The sequence below is a fragment of the Musa acuminata genome, unplaced genomic scaffold (genome assembly GCF_036884655.1).
Source record: "Musa acuminata AAA Group cultivar baxijiao unplaced genomic scaffold, Cavendish_Baxijiao_AAA HiC_scaffold_804, whole genome shotgun sequence".
Taxonomy (NCBI): domain Eukaryota; kingdom Viridiplantae; phylum Streptophyta; class Magnoliopsida; order Zingiberales; family Musaceae; genus Musa; species Musa acuminata.
In genome coordinates this window covers 19,733-33,412 of record NW_027021031.1, presented here as the reverse complement: position 1 = coordinate 33,412, position 13,680 = coordinate 19,733, and the positions used below count along the sequence as shown (strand labels likewise).

The following is a 13,680-nucleotide window of genomic DNA, read 5'->3' as shown; positions in this document are numbered from 1 at the left end:
ATAATATGTTAATCATATTACGAAAATAAATTAAATTACTAATTTAGTTTTATTTTTATATATTCATATTTCATATTGAAAATATGAATATTGAAATATTGATTTGAATGATTGATCAATTTGTTTTGTCGGCCAATTTTTATTTACACATGTGACTCGTATGATCATGATTTTTGAAACGGAAATCAAAGTCTCTTGGCTTTTTCTCATGAACAGATTTAGAAATATATTGATTCTTAAAATTTTAATAAACCACTGCTTCGTCTGGTGTCTATAATATAAATACTAATTTTCTACCAGATTGAAAATTTTTGATGTTAAAATCTGGAATTTATAGATCCAATGTCACATTCAGTAAAAATTTATGATACATGTATAGGGTGTACTCAATGTGTACGAGCCTGCCCCACAGACGTATTGGAAATGATACCTTGGGACGGATGTAAAGCTAAGCAAATTGCTTCCGCACCAAGAACCGAGGACTGTGTGGGTTGTAAGAGATGTGAATCCGCCTGCCCCACGGATTTTTTTGAGTGTCCGTGTTTATTTATCATATGAAACAACTCGCAGCATGGGTCTAGGTTATTGATACGTTACAAAAAAATCCACTTGAATCAATTGATTCCTCTTTACCGACAAAAGCCCGTACTCGAGAAAATATATTATTCTATTCCGAGCACGGGTTTTTCTGGTCAAACGTATCTTGTCTTTATCACGAGTTATTTTCCTTGGTTAACAATACTTGTTGTTTTGCCGATATCCGTCGGTTCTTCCATTTTCTTTCTTCCTCATAAAGGAAATAAGATGTTTAGGTGGTATGCTATATGTATATGCTCGTTGGAAACTCCTTCTAACAACCTATGTTTTCTGTTATCATTTCCAATTGGACGATCCATTAACCCAATTGGAGGAAGATTTAAAATGGATAGATGTTTTTGATTTTCACTGGAGACTGGGAATCGATGGGCTTTCCATAGGACCTATTTTACTGACAGGATTTATCACCACTTTAGCTACCTTAGCGGCTTGGCCAGTTACTCGAAATTCGCGATTGTTCTATTTTCTCATGTTAGCAATGTACAGCGGTCAAATAGGATTATTTTCTTCTAGAGACCTTTTACTTTTTTTCATGCTGTGGGAGTTAGAATTAATTCCTGTTTATTTACTTTTATCCATGTGGGGGGGAAAGAAACGTCTCTACTCGGCCACAAAGTTTATTTTGTACACTGCGGGGGGCTCCATTTTTCTCTTAATAGGAGTTCTAGGTATGGGTTTATATGGCCCTAATGAACCCACATTAGATTTTTCAAAATTAACTAATCAATCATATCCTGTGGCATTGGAAATAATATTATATTTTGGATTCCTTATTGCTTATGCTGTCAAATCGCCGATTATACCCCTACATACGTGGTTACCAGATACCCATGGAGAAGCACATTACAGTACATGTATGCTTCTAGCTGGAATCTTATTAAAAATGGGCGCATATGGACTTATTCGGATCAATATGGAATTATTACCCCACGCTCATTCTATATTTTCTCCCTGGTTGGTAATAGTGGGAACGATTCAAATAATCTATGCAGCTTCAACCTCTCTCGGTCAACGGAATTTAAAAAAAAGAATAGCCTATTCCTCTGTATCTCACATGGGTTTCACAATTATAGGAATTGGTTCTATAACCGGAATGGGACTCAACGGTGCCATTTTACAAATACTCTCTCATGGATTTATTGGTGCTGCGCTTTTTTTCTTGGCAGGAACGAGTTGTGATAGAATACGTCTTGTTTATCTCGACGAAATGGGGGGGGTATCGATCCCAATGCCAAAACTATTTACCATGTTCAGTAGTTTTTCGATGGCTTCTCTTGCATTGCCAGGAATGAGTGGTTTTGTTGCGGAATTATTAGTATTTTTTGGAATAATTACTAGTCCAAAATACCTTTTAATGCCAAAAATGCTAATTACTTTTGTAATGGCAATTGGAATGATATTAACTCCTATTTATTTATTATCTATGTTACGTCAGATGTTCTATGGATACAAGCTATTCAATGTTCCAAACTCTAATTTTGCGGATTCTGGACCACGAGAACTATTTGTTTCAATCTGTATCTTTCTACCCGTAATAGGTATTGGTATTTATCCGGATTTCGTTCTCTCGCTATCAGTTGACAGGGTGCAAGCTATCCTATCTAATTACTTTCATCGATAGTCTTTCATTAATAATACGGAAATATAATTTTTGTCTTTGATTTTAAGATTTTTAAAATCGTTCGCTGTACAATGCAAAAGAATAAAGTGAATTAGAATTGTAATGAGATGCATTTTGAGTTTTTGAGAACCGTTTTGAATAAGGAATGATTCAAACGGTTCTCAAAAACTCGCACAAACAAGAAGCTTTTTATATATATATGGGATGATGTTCTTATGTATTCTTTATGTAGTTTATTCAATTATTTATCTGTGTAGTTTATTCAAGTAGATGTTAATGTGAATGAACCATAACTATGTAGACCTATTCCTAATAGATTGATTCCAAAATAACATACCCAAATTATAAGAAATCCTATAGAAGCCACAAGTGCCGAATTCATACTTTGCAAACTTTGATTTGTTCTACTTCTAATATGTATTCTAGTTCTAGTATGTAAATAAATCGCGAATATGGTCCAAGTAATAAAAGCCCAAGTTTCTTTGGGGTCCCAATTCCAATAAGATCCCCATGCCTCATTAGCCCATACTGCTCCACAAAGAATGCCTATGGTTAAAAAGGTAAATCCTAAACTAATGACACGATAACTCCAATAATCCAAACGTTGAGTCAATTGATATTTATAATAATTTCGAAATGAAAGAAAAGAAGTGTTTTTAAAAACACTTCTTTTTTCATTCAAATATTGAATCTCACCAAAGAAAAATGGTTTAATTAAGAAATTATTACCTTTACAAAAAATATCGATGTTTTTTCGAAATGTAATGACTAGAAGAGCGACTGATAATAGTGATCCGCATAAAAGAGCTGCATAGCTTAATAACATCATACTTACGTGCATCATTAACCACTGAGATTGTAGAGCAGGTACTAATATTGCGGATTGATGCATTTCAGTTAAAAAACCCGACGTGGCAAAGCCTTGTGTAAAAATGGTACTTGGTGCGGTTATTGTGCTTAAATCATTTTTATGGTTCCCCATCTTGGAAATCATATGAATAATGGAGAAACTGCACGAAAGGAAGATTAATGACTCGTATAAATTACTTAACGGAAAATGTCCTGAAGAAATCCAACGAGAAACTAATAATCCTGTTATAGAGAAAAAAGTGGCTATCATCCCTTTTTCCAATGAATCACGCAATCCTACGATTTCGCGGACTAATAAGATCATTAAATGAATCGTAATCACAATTGAAATTATCGAAAAAGAGATATGAGTTAATATATGTTCTAAAGTTGTAAATATCATAAAAAGGGGTCCCATTAGAGAATTTAAATCGAGAATTGAATACATTATAGGATCCATTGTGTCTCTTTTAGAGGATTTATTTTCTAGGATTTCAAGGATGCCGCCACTCGGACTCGAACCGAGATGCTCTAGCACTGCTTCCTAAGAGCAGCGTGTCTACCAATTTCACCATGGCGGCTTACTTGAAATAATAATAGTCAATTCATGTTGAATCGTCGAGAATCAAGGATTCAATATAGTTTAGTAAACATTAGAATCGATAAATCAAAATTCATTTAAATTCCTATTTGAATCTCTATTCAAAAAAAGAATCTTTAGTTGGGATCATTGTAAGTTTAGTTTTAATAATAAAGTAAGTTTAGTTTTAGTAAGTTTAGTTTTAATAATAAACTTTCGCGTACTAGAAACTAAGTTCTTCCAAAACAGTTAGAACTCAATAGTTTTGTTGTCTGTCGAGGTATAGAACTAAGAATTGTTCATTTTCTATTTTTTGATTCGTTTTTTATTTATCCGATTTGATTTCATAGATTCAAACAAAATGAAAAAAAAAATATTTTTTTTTTCAATGAAGAAGATTAAATAACCAGGATTTCATATGTATAACAATTTCATCACTAAATCAAAAGAATTTGAAATTTTCTAACGATTTCGACACCTTAGTATCATTCCTTAGTATCATTAGAGTATTAATACTCTTCATATTATATATAATGGTCTCTTCATTATATATATAATGCATAATGGTAAGATTTACCAAACTAATTAGGTTTTTGTTAGGCATATAAGAAACAAAAGAATTTTCATTTCTATCGTAATCATACTCTACTTTTCACAATAGAAAAATATTTTTCTATTGTGAAAAAAGTAGATAGAAAAAATATTCAGAATTCGATATACATACCTTTATTCTACATACCACATCTACATACTACAACAGCTAGTTCTAACTCATATTGATATTGAGGAGTTCAATACATTAATTAATGTGAATCGTTCATCTTAAAAAATTCGAAGTTCTTCGGGTATGTCAATTCCGATTATTCCAAGACTTTATTATTTGTTTGTTGCACAAAAAAACTTTTTGAACGTCCGGTGGAAACCGATTTCGCTAAGGAAAAAGCCTTTACTGCAGCTAAAAATCCTTTTTTTTTCCAAATATTTTTACGAATACGTTTTTTTGACATAGAAGTACGCTTTTTGGGAACTGCCATTCAAAAAGGGTTACCAGTTTTTATCGTTGTATGTGAAAGACATGTATTGTTTTGTTCAAAATAGATTGTTCCTTTTAGTCATTATCTATACTTATTCCCTGGTAGAATAGTTTTAAAAAAAGCATTTTCGAATATGTTTAAAACCTATTAAAAAATATATTTAAAACCTATTAAAAAATATATTTAAAACCTGTTTGAAAATATATTTTAAACCTATTAAAACATATAATTTTATTAAAACATAATTAGAATCAAGTACTCCTTTTGGTATAACTCTTTTTTCTTATTATACTATATAATATGGCTATAAATTACCAGAATAGAATATTCTACTAAGACTAGACTAGAATAGTAGAATTATTAAAGATTTCATTTTGTTTTCTTATGGAACATACATATCAATATGCATGGATAATACCTTTTCTTCCACTTCCAGTTACTGTGTCAATAGGATTTGGACTTCTACTGATTCCGACAGCAACAAAAAATATTCGTCGTATATGGGCTTTTCCTAGTGTTTTACTGTTAAGTATAGTTATGGGGTTTTCAGCCAATTTATCTATTCAACAAATACATGGAAGTTCTATCTATCAATATCTATGGTCTTGGACCATCAATAATGATTTTTCCTTAGAGTTCGGATATTTGATCGACCCACTTAGTTCTATTATGTCAATACTAATTACTACTGTTGGAATCTTGGTTCTTATTTATAGTGACAATTATATGTCTCATGATCAAGGATATCTGAGATTTTTTGCTTATATGAGTTTTTTCAATGCTTCCATGTTGGGATTAGTTACCAGTTCCAATTTGATACAAATTTATATTTTTTGGGAACTGGTGGGGATGTGTTCCTATTTATTAATAGGATTTTGGTTCACACGACCGACTGCAGCAAGTGCTTGTCAAAAAGCTTTTGTAACTAACCGTGTAGGGGATTTTGGTTTATTATTAGGAATTTTAGGTTTTTATTGGATAACAGGTAGTTTCGAATTTCGGGATTTGTTCGAAATAACTAATAACTTGATCCATAATAATGGTGTCAGTTCTTTATTTGCTACTTTGTGTGCCTCTTTATTATTCATTGGTGCAGTTGCTAAATCCGCACAATTCCCCCTTCACGTATGGTTACCCGATGCCATGGAAGGACCCACTCCCATCTCGGCTCTTATACACGCTGCTACTATGGTAGCAGCAGGAATTTTTCTTGTAGCTCGACTTCTTCCTATTTTCATAGCTATACCTTACATAATGAATTTCATATCTTTAATAGGTGTAATAACAGTACTACTAGGAGCTACTTTGGCTCTTGCTCAAAGAGATATAAAAAGAAGTTTAGCCTATTCTACAATGTCTCAATTGGGTTATATTATGTTAGCTCTAGGTATAGGTTCTTATCGAGCTGCTTTATTCCATTTGATTACCCATGCCTATTCTAAAGCTTTATTGTTTTTGGGATCCGGATCCATTATTCATTCAATGGAACCTATTGTTGGATATTCGCCAGAAAAAAGTCAGAATATGGCTCTTATGGGTGGTTTAAGAAGATATGTTCCAATTACAAGAACTACTTTTTTATTGGGTACACTTTCTATTTGCGGTATTCCACCTCTTGCTTGTTTTTGGTCCAAAGATGAAATTCTTAATGATAGTTGGTTGTATTCACCAATTTTCGCAATAATAGCTTGTTTCACAGCAGGATTGACTGCATTTTATATGTTTCGGGTGTATTTACTTACCTTTGATGGACATTTGCGCGTTCATTTTCAAGATTACAGTAGCACAAAAAATAGTTCGTCCTATTCAATATCTCTATGGGGAAAGGAGGTAGCCAAAGCAGTCAATAGAAATTTACCTTTATCAACAATGAATAATAGGGTCTTCTTTTTTTCAAAGGATATGTATAAAATTGATAATAATCTAAAAAAATGCATACGATACTTTAATACTTCTTTCGAAAAAAAGTACACTTCTATGTACCCTCGCGAAGTGGACAATACTATGCTATTTCCTCTGCTTATATTGGTATTATTTACTTTGTTTGTTGGATCAATAGGAATTCATTTTGATCAAGGAGTAATAGATTTGGATATATTATCCAAATGGTTAACTCCACTCACAAACCTTTTCCATCCAAATTCGAGTTATTCTGTGGATTGGTATGAATTTTTTACAAATGCAATTTTTTCAGTAAGTATAGCTATTTCCGGACTATTCATAGCATATATCTTATATGGGTCTGCTTATTCGTTTTTCCGGAATTTGAACTTTATCAATGCATTTGTAAAAGGTGGTCCTAAAAGGATTCTCTTGGACCAAATAAAAAATGGGATATACAATTGGTCATATAATCGTGGTTACATAGATATTTTTTATACTAAGGTTTTTACCATGGGTATAAGGGGATTAACCGAACTAACTCAGTTTTTTGATAGATATATAATTGATGGAATTACAAATGGGGTTGGCATTGCAAGTTTTTTTATAGGGGAAGGAATCAAATCCATGGGAGGTGGACGAATCTCTTCTTATCTATTCTTTTATTTATTTTATGCATCAATATCTTTATTCATTTTTTTATTTTTTTTATAAATTTATATTTTATAAATTTATAAATATAAACCAACTTAAAGTCCCTATTTTTATTCGTTTTATAAATTGTAGAAATATCTCTTTTTTTGATACCTTACATTATCTCTATTACTAATCCTTTGTGCACTTTGGTGTTCCTAACCGTCCACTGATTTTTGATTGATCTACGGCATGGTAATAAATACAAGACAGTAATGAAAACTCCATACAGTTGATCTTTTACACCCGCTCCAAGATATGATGACTAATGAAAGAATCTTAATCTTGGGGTAAACAGTTTACACTGCTTATGTTTACTTCAACTTTATTCTTGTACATATGAAATGAGATTTTATCTTCTTACTGCAAACTTCTAAGTTGTTTTGTTTCACTCATATAACTATCTGGTTTAACTCATTGACCCGAATGATGAATAAAAAATAAAATACCTATTCAATACATTACATTCAACTTCTTTCCTTTACTTCTAGGAAAGAAGTATAAAGTTCATGTTCAACGAATCACACGTAGAGATATTGATAACACACATAGAGTTAATGGTATTTCATAACTAATAGATTGAGCAGCAGCTCGTAGACCACCTGAAAAGGAATATTTATTATTCGATCCGTATCCTGACATAAGAAGCCCAATAGGAGCAATACTTGAAATGGCGACCCATAAAAAAACACCTATACTGAGATCGGCTAAAATGAGGCGATACCCAAAAGGAATTACTAAATAACTTAGTAGAATTGATATGACCACTATAGACGGTCCAATACTAAACAAACGAACATCTCCTCTAGATGGGAGAAGGTCTTCTTTAAAAAGTAGTTTAGTTCCATCTGCTAGAGCTTGAAGAATTCCCAAGGGGCCGGCATATTCAGGCCCAATACGTTGTTGTATCGCTGCAGATATTTCTCTTTCTAACCACACAATTACTAGTACCCCTATTGTAATTCCCAATATAAGGGTCAAAATGGGTACAAAGATCCATATGAGTCCATATACTTCTTTTAAGGATTCCGATATAGAAAAAGAATTGATAGTTTGTACTTCTGTCGTATCAATTATCATTTCAACGATCAACCTCTCCCATAATGATATCTATACTACCTAGTATCGTCATGATATCAGCCAATTTCATTCTTTTAACTAGCTGAGGAAGAATTTGCAAATTTATGAAGCCGGGTGGACGAATTTTCCATCTCCAAGGGAAAACACTATTATCTCCTATCAAATAAATTCCTAATTCCCCTTTTGGGGCTTCTACTCTCACGTAAAGTTCTTGTTTCGACAATTCAAAATTGGGTGAAGGTTTTTTACTAATAAATCTATATTCAAAATCATTCCATTCGGAATTTTTTGCTCTATCAAAGCGTCGGACTTCTAAATTCTCATAGGGTCCTCCAGGAATTCCTTCTAGAGCCTGTTGAATTATTTTTATAGATTCCCTCATTTCACCGATTCGTACTAAATAACGAGCTAACGAATCTCCTTCTTTTTGCCATTGGACTTCCCAATCGAATTCATTGTAACACTCATAATTATCAATTTTACGAAGATCCCATTGTGTTCCAGAAGCTCGTAACATCGGTCCTGATAAACCCCAATTTATTGCTTCCTCTCCACCAATAATGCCCACTCCTTCGACTCGCTCCAAAAAAATGGGATTTCGCGTAATGAGTTTTTGATATTCAACAATTCCTGTTAAAAAATAATCGCAAAAATCCAAACATTTATCTATCCAGCCATAAGGTAGATCGGCAGCTACTCCTCCGATGCGGAAATAATTATGCATCATTCGCATACCTGTGGCGGCTTCGAATAAATCATATATCAATTCTCTCTCTCTGAAAATATAGAAAAAGGGAGTCTGCGCGCCGATATCCGCCATAAAAGGCCCAAGCCATAACAAATGAGAAGCTATACGGCTCAGCTCCAGCATAATTACTCTGATATAGCTAGCCCTTTTAGGTACTTGAACATTTTCCAGTTGTTCTGGTGCATTTACCGTTATTGCCTCTGTGAACATAGTAGCTAAATAATCCCAACGTGTTACATAAGGCAGATATTGTATAATTGTTCGGTTTTCCGCTATTTTTTCCATCCCTCTGTGTAAATAGCCCAATATGGGTTCACAGTCAATAACATCTTCACCATCGAGAGTAACGATCAGTCGAAGAACACCATGCATTGATGGGTGGTGAGGACCCATATTAACTATCATGAAATCTTTTTTTGTAGCCGGTACAGTCATATCTTTTCTTCCTTAATTCATTATTTCATGAATTCCTCAAAAAAGTAGGAGGTTCATCAAAATAAAAAATCTAATAACTACTATACTAATTCAAACGATTTAATTAACGATTTTTTGGCTCCCGAATATCCAACTGGTCAATTAATTTCTTATAACGCGCTCTATTTTTCTTTGACAAATAAGCCAGCAGACGTTGACGTTTTCTCAGAATTTTTTGTAGACCTCTTTGTGATAAAAAATCTCTTTTGTGCAATTCCAAATGTGAAGTAAGTCTTCGTATCTTATTGGTGAAACTTAATACTTGAAATTCAACAGAACCCCTGTTTTCTTCTTCTTTTCTTCTTGTGGAAGAAGTGAAATGAATGAATTTTTGACCATAAAACTTTTTTTATCTTTTTCTTTTCTTTCTTTTCCATGCCATGGATTTTACCGATCAGGAAAAATAAAATAATAATTATTATATTATGTCAATTTTTTTTAATCTAGTACACGCAAAAATTTAGATTTATCCGTTTCTATCTAAATCAAATTTTCCATTTGATTTAGATAGAAAAGAAAAGGATAATATATTTCTGCATTTACGAAAGAGAATGATTTCTTTGCACCTAAAAAGATTCTGTAGATTTCTTTCTAGATTCAATTGAATTGATACACAAGTAAATACGTATCATGTACCAGAACGTAACACACCATATGCGTACATCTTTCGGTTTTTATTTACTGAAAACGGCATGTGATATATAGGAAATATACTATTAAATAATTCTGAATCGTGGATACATACGTATCCTTGACATACTGAAACGACTACCATTATTGGTATCAAACCAATAGCGATTCATACAAGCTAAATCTTCTAATCGGTAATTGGGCCAAAGAAACAATTTGCATTTAATTAATTTATTTAAATCCGTATTAAGACGTTTGTCCTCATTCAAAAATTGTTCAGAGTTTCTTATGTTGTTTTCGTTGCAAAATACTGGATTTCTATTCACAATATCCCGATTATGAGAGTTGAAACAAATTAGAATTCTCAATTCTCTACGACGTCTAGGAGATAGAATATTTTCAGGAACAAAGAAATTATAATGATCTTGATCCCCATTCACAAATATATTGCCATGTCGTCCAGTGGATTTTTTCAAATTATTCTTATCAACATATCTTTTCTTTATGTATTTTCTATTAATTTGGTGTTTACTCTTATCGATCAATGAAATACTTATGGTTTGATATATAATGAATTTTCCATCCCTTCTTAAAGATAGACGAATTGGTTCGATAATTAATATTCCCCTTTTTATTAATTCTGTAAGAGCTAGATCTTTCTGAATCAGCATTACATCCAGATGCATCTCTCCTCTTTGAATCGAGGATATAGCAATTTCCCTTGGATTTATCAATCTAAGTAGGAGACAATATATCCTAACATTATTAATAATTTTTTGATTCAAGGGGTCATCCCATCTTAATTGAAAAATAAAATATTTTTTCAGGAACAAATCTAGTTCTCCTTCCTTATTTTTCTTGGATTGTTTTTTTTTTTTTTTACCTTTTTTAATGTTTGATCTCGTGCAATCCTCTTCAAGATATTCCTTTTGGTTTTGTTTTTGTGGATCTGATACAAGATTTGATTGACCCTCTTTTTCTTGGTTGGAATTTTGAAATTCTATTTTAACGGAATCTTTGATGTTTTGATTTTGACTAATATTTTTTTTATTTTGATTTTGACTAATATTTTTTTTATTTTGATTTTGACTAATATTTTTTTTATTTTGATTTTGACTAATATTTTTTTTATTTTGATTTTGACTAATATTTTTTTTATTTTGATTTTGACTAATATTTTTTTTATTTTGATTTTGACTAATATTTTTTTTATTTTGATTTTGACTAATATTTTTTTCATTTTGATTTTGACTAATATTTTTTTCATTTTGATTTTGACTAATATCATTTTCATAATAAATATTAGAAAGAAGTAATTTGATTGGTATGATCCACGGTTTAATCTTATATGCATCAAAAGGTAACACAAATTCTGGGAAGAACCAAGGTTCTAGATTTGATATGGTAGAATAATTTCGATTCATTCCCATCCAATCAAAAATTTTTTTTTGATGAGTCTTAGTCTTAGTATTTTTATTAGTATTTTTATAAATTTCGGTACCGATATACATATCGGTCCAGTCCTCAATATCACTATTGTTCTCAATATCACTATTGTTCTCAATATCACTATTGTTCTCAATATCACTATTGTTTCTAAGGCAAAAATGAAGAATTCTATAATCCAAATATTTTCTATCCAGATTTTTATGGGTATCAATAAAATATCCTTTTTTTAGGTAATCATCAATAGTCATATTTAGCAATACATAAAACGATTCGGGTTTCAGTGTGTATGAGTCCTTACTATCCCCATAATTTATATATTCATGTGATAAAAGATCATATCTGTAGTGTTTTTTAAATTTTTCTTTTTGACTCATCGATAAATCCACTGCACAAAAATTTTCATTCATGTAATGAATTAATCGGTCTTTTTCTTTTTTATATGAATACAATTTCATTGATTCTTTATTTTGAATAGTACAACGTTGATTGACTCTATTTCGCCATTTTTTCGGTACTAATCGAGACCATTTGCTCCGAGAAAAATTATATTGATAATGACCCTTTAACCAGTTTTTCCATTTATTCATTCCAGACTTATTAATTTTCTTATGCCTTGATTTGGAATCAAACCTTGATTTGGAATCAAATATTCCTCGTGTCATACAATAATACTTTATCTTGTCTTTAATAAAAGGATAGGTCCCGTGATCGTGATATTGAAGTACAGATCTCAGGTGATGGTTGTTAAATAATTGGGTTTGTGACAATTTGTAAAATACATATGCTTGGGACAAGGAAGATAAGTCGTGATAAGTGTTTAAATCATTTCTAATATTAGGATTAGAAAAGGACTTTTTTATAGTCGAAATAAAGTTCATTGTATCTTGATCTGTTTCATCAATTCCTTCTTGATTTCTTTCATCGTTGTAAATGGATTCATTGATAATTGTTTTTTTTAAAAGTTGTGCATTAACCTTAGAAATGGTAACCATACATTGCAAGATATCTATGTATATTTTTTCAATGAAAGATTTCATAAAATAATGTGATTTGCGTATTAATCGGGTATTTTTTCTTTGAAGTATCTGCCAAATATGTTTTTGTAATTCCGGTCTTTTATCATGATAGGCTAGAACTATTTTCTTCTTGTCTTTTGTGATTCCTTCTATTTGATTCCTTATTGTGATTGTCTTATCAGCAAGATCTTTCATTTTTTTTTCTATGAGTAAATAATTTGTCCAATTCATAGATCGAATTTGAATGGTCGATTCGTGAATAATCTGATTATTTTTTTTTGAATCTTTTGCATTTTCATTTGGTTCATGTACTTTTCCCTTCCTCAATTCAAATAAAGAAATTTGGTTCACTTTTTCAAGTTTCTTCATTATTCGTTTTAGAACTAGAACTGTTCGTTTTAGAACTAGAACTATTCGTTTTAGAACTAGAACTATTCGTTTTAGAACTCGTTTTAGAACTCGTTTTAGAACTAGAACTATTTTGATGACCCATCTTTTTTTTTCTTTTGAAACTTTTAGAGAGTTCTTTTTTACTTTTCTAATTTTTTTTTTGAGTTCCTTATATATGGGTTCAAAAAAAGAAGGTTGCTTTCGGGGAGAACCAAAAGGGAGTTCCGTTTCCATTCCCCAAACTGTTAAAAAACAAAAATTTTCTTTTTTTCCTTTTTTTTTCATTGGATCTCCATGATGAGATCGTATTTTAGATCTTCGCCAAGGTTTTAAACGAAAAGGAAATAAAATCTTTATCTGAATACCATCTGTTAACCAATCTTGGGGAAATTCTGTTTCTGATAATGGAACACCATTATAGGTGCATTTAACATGTATTTCTCTATTCCATTCCTTCAAATCCTCATACCACTCGGGGAATTGGAATAATAACATACGTCCAATATTTTTAGCTATTATCAATGAAGGCAATACAATGTTTTTTCTAAAAAAAGATTGGGTTATCAGCATCAAACCTCTTATTGCTTGAGCAAATATAATGCTATCCCAAATTTCTGATATTGTTATCCGTTCATCTT

At 31.5% G+C, this 13,680-nt stretch overlaps 1 long non-coding RNA gene across 1 annotated transcript; it reads right to left on the bottom strand.

Moving 5' to 3' along the window:
• Positions 1 to 1,044: 1,044 nt before the first annotated feature.
• On the bottom strand, positions 1,045 to 7,927 carry LOC135664147 (uncharacterized). Its single transcript, XR_010508661.1, has 2 exons — positions 4,872 to 7,927; positions 1,045 to 4,825 (listed from the first exon to the last, which is right to left on the bottom strand). It is a non-coding gene; the product is annotated as an uncharacterized LOC135664147 (long non-coding RNA).
• Positions 7,928 to 13,680: the final 5,753 nt, after the last annotated feature.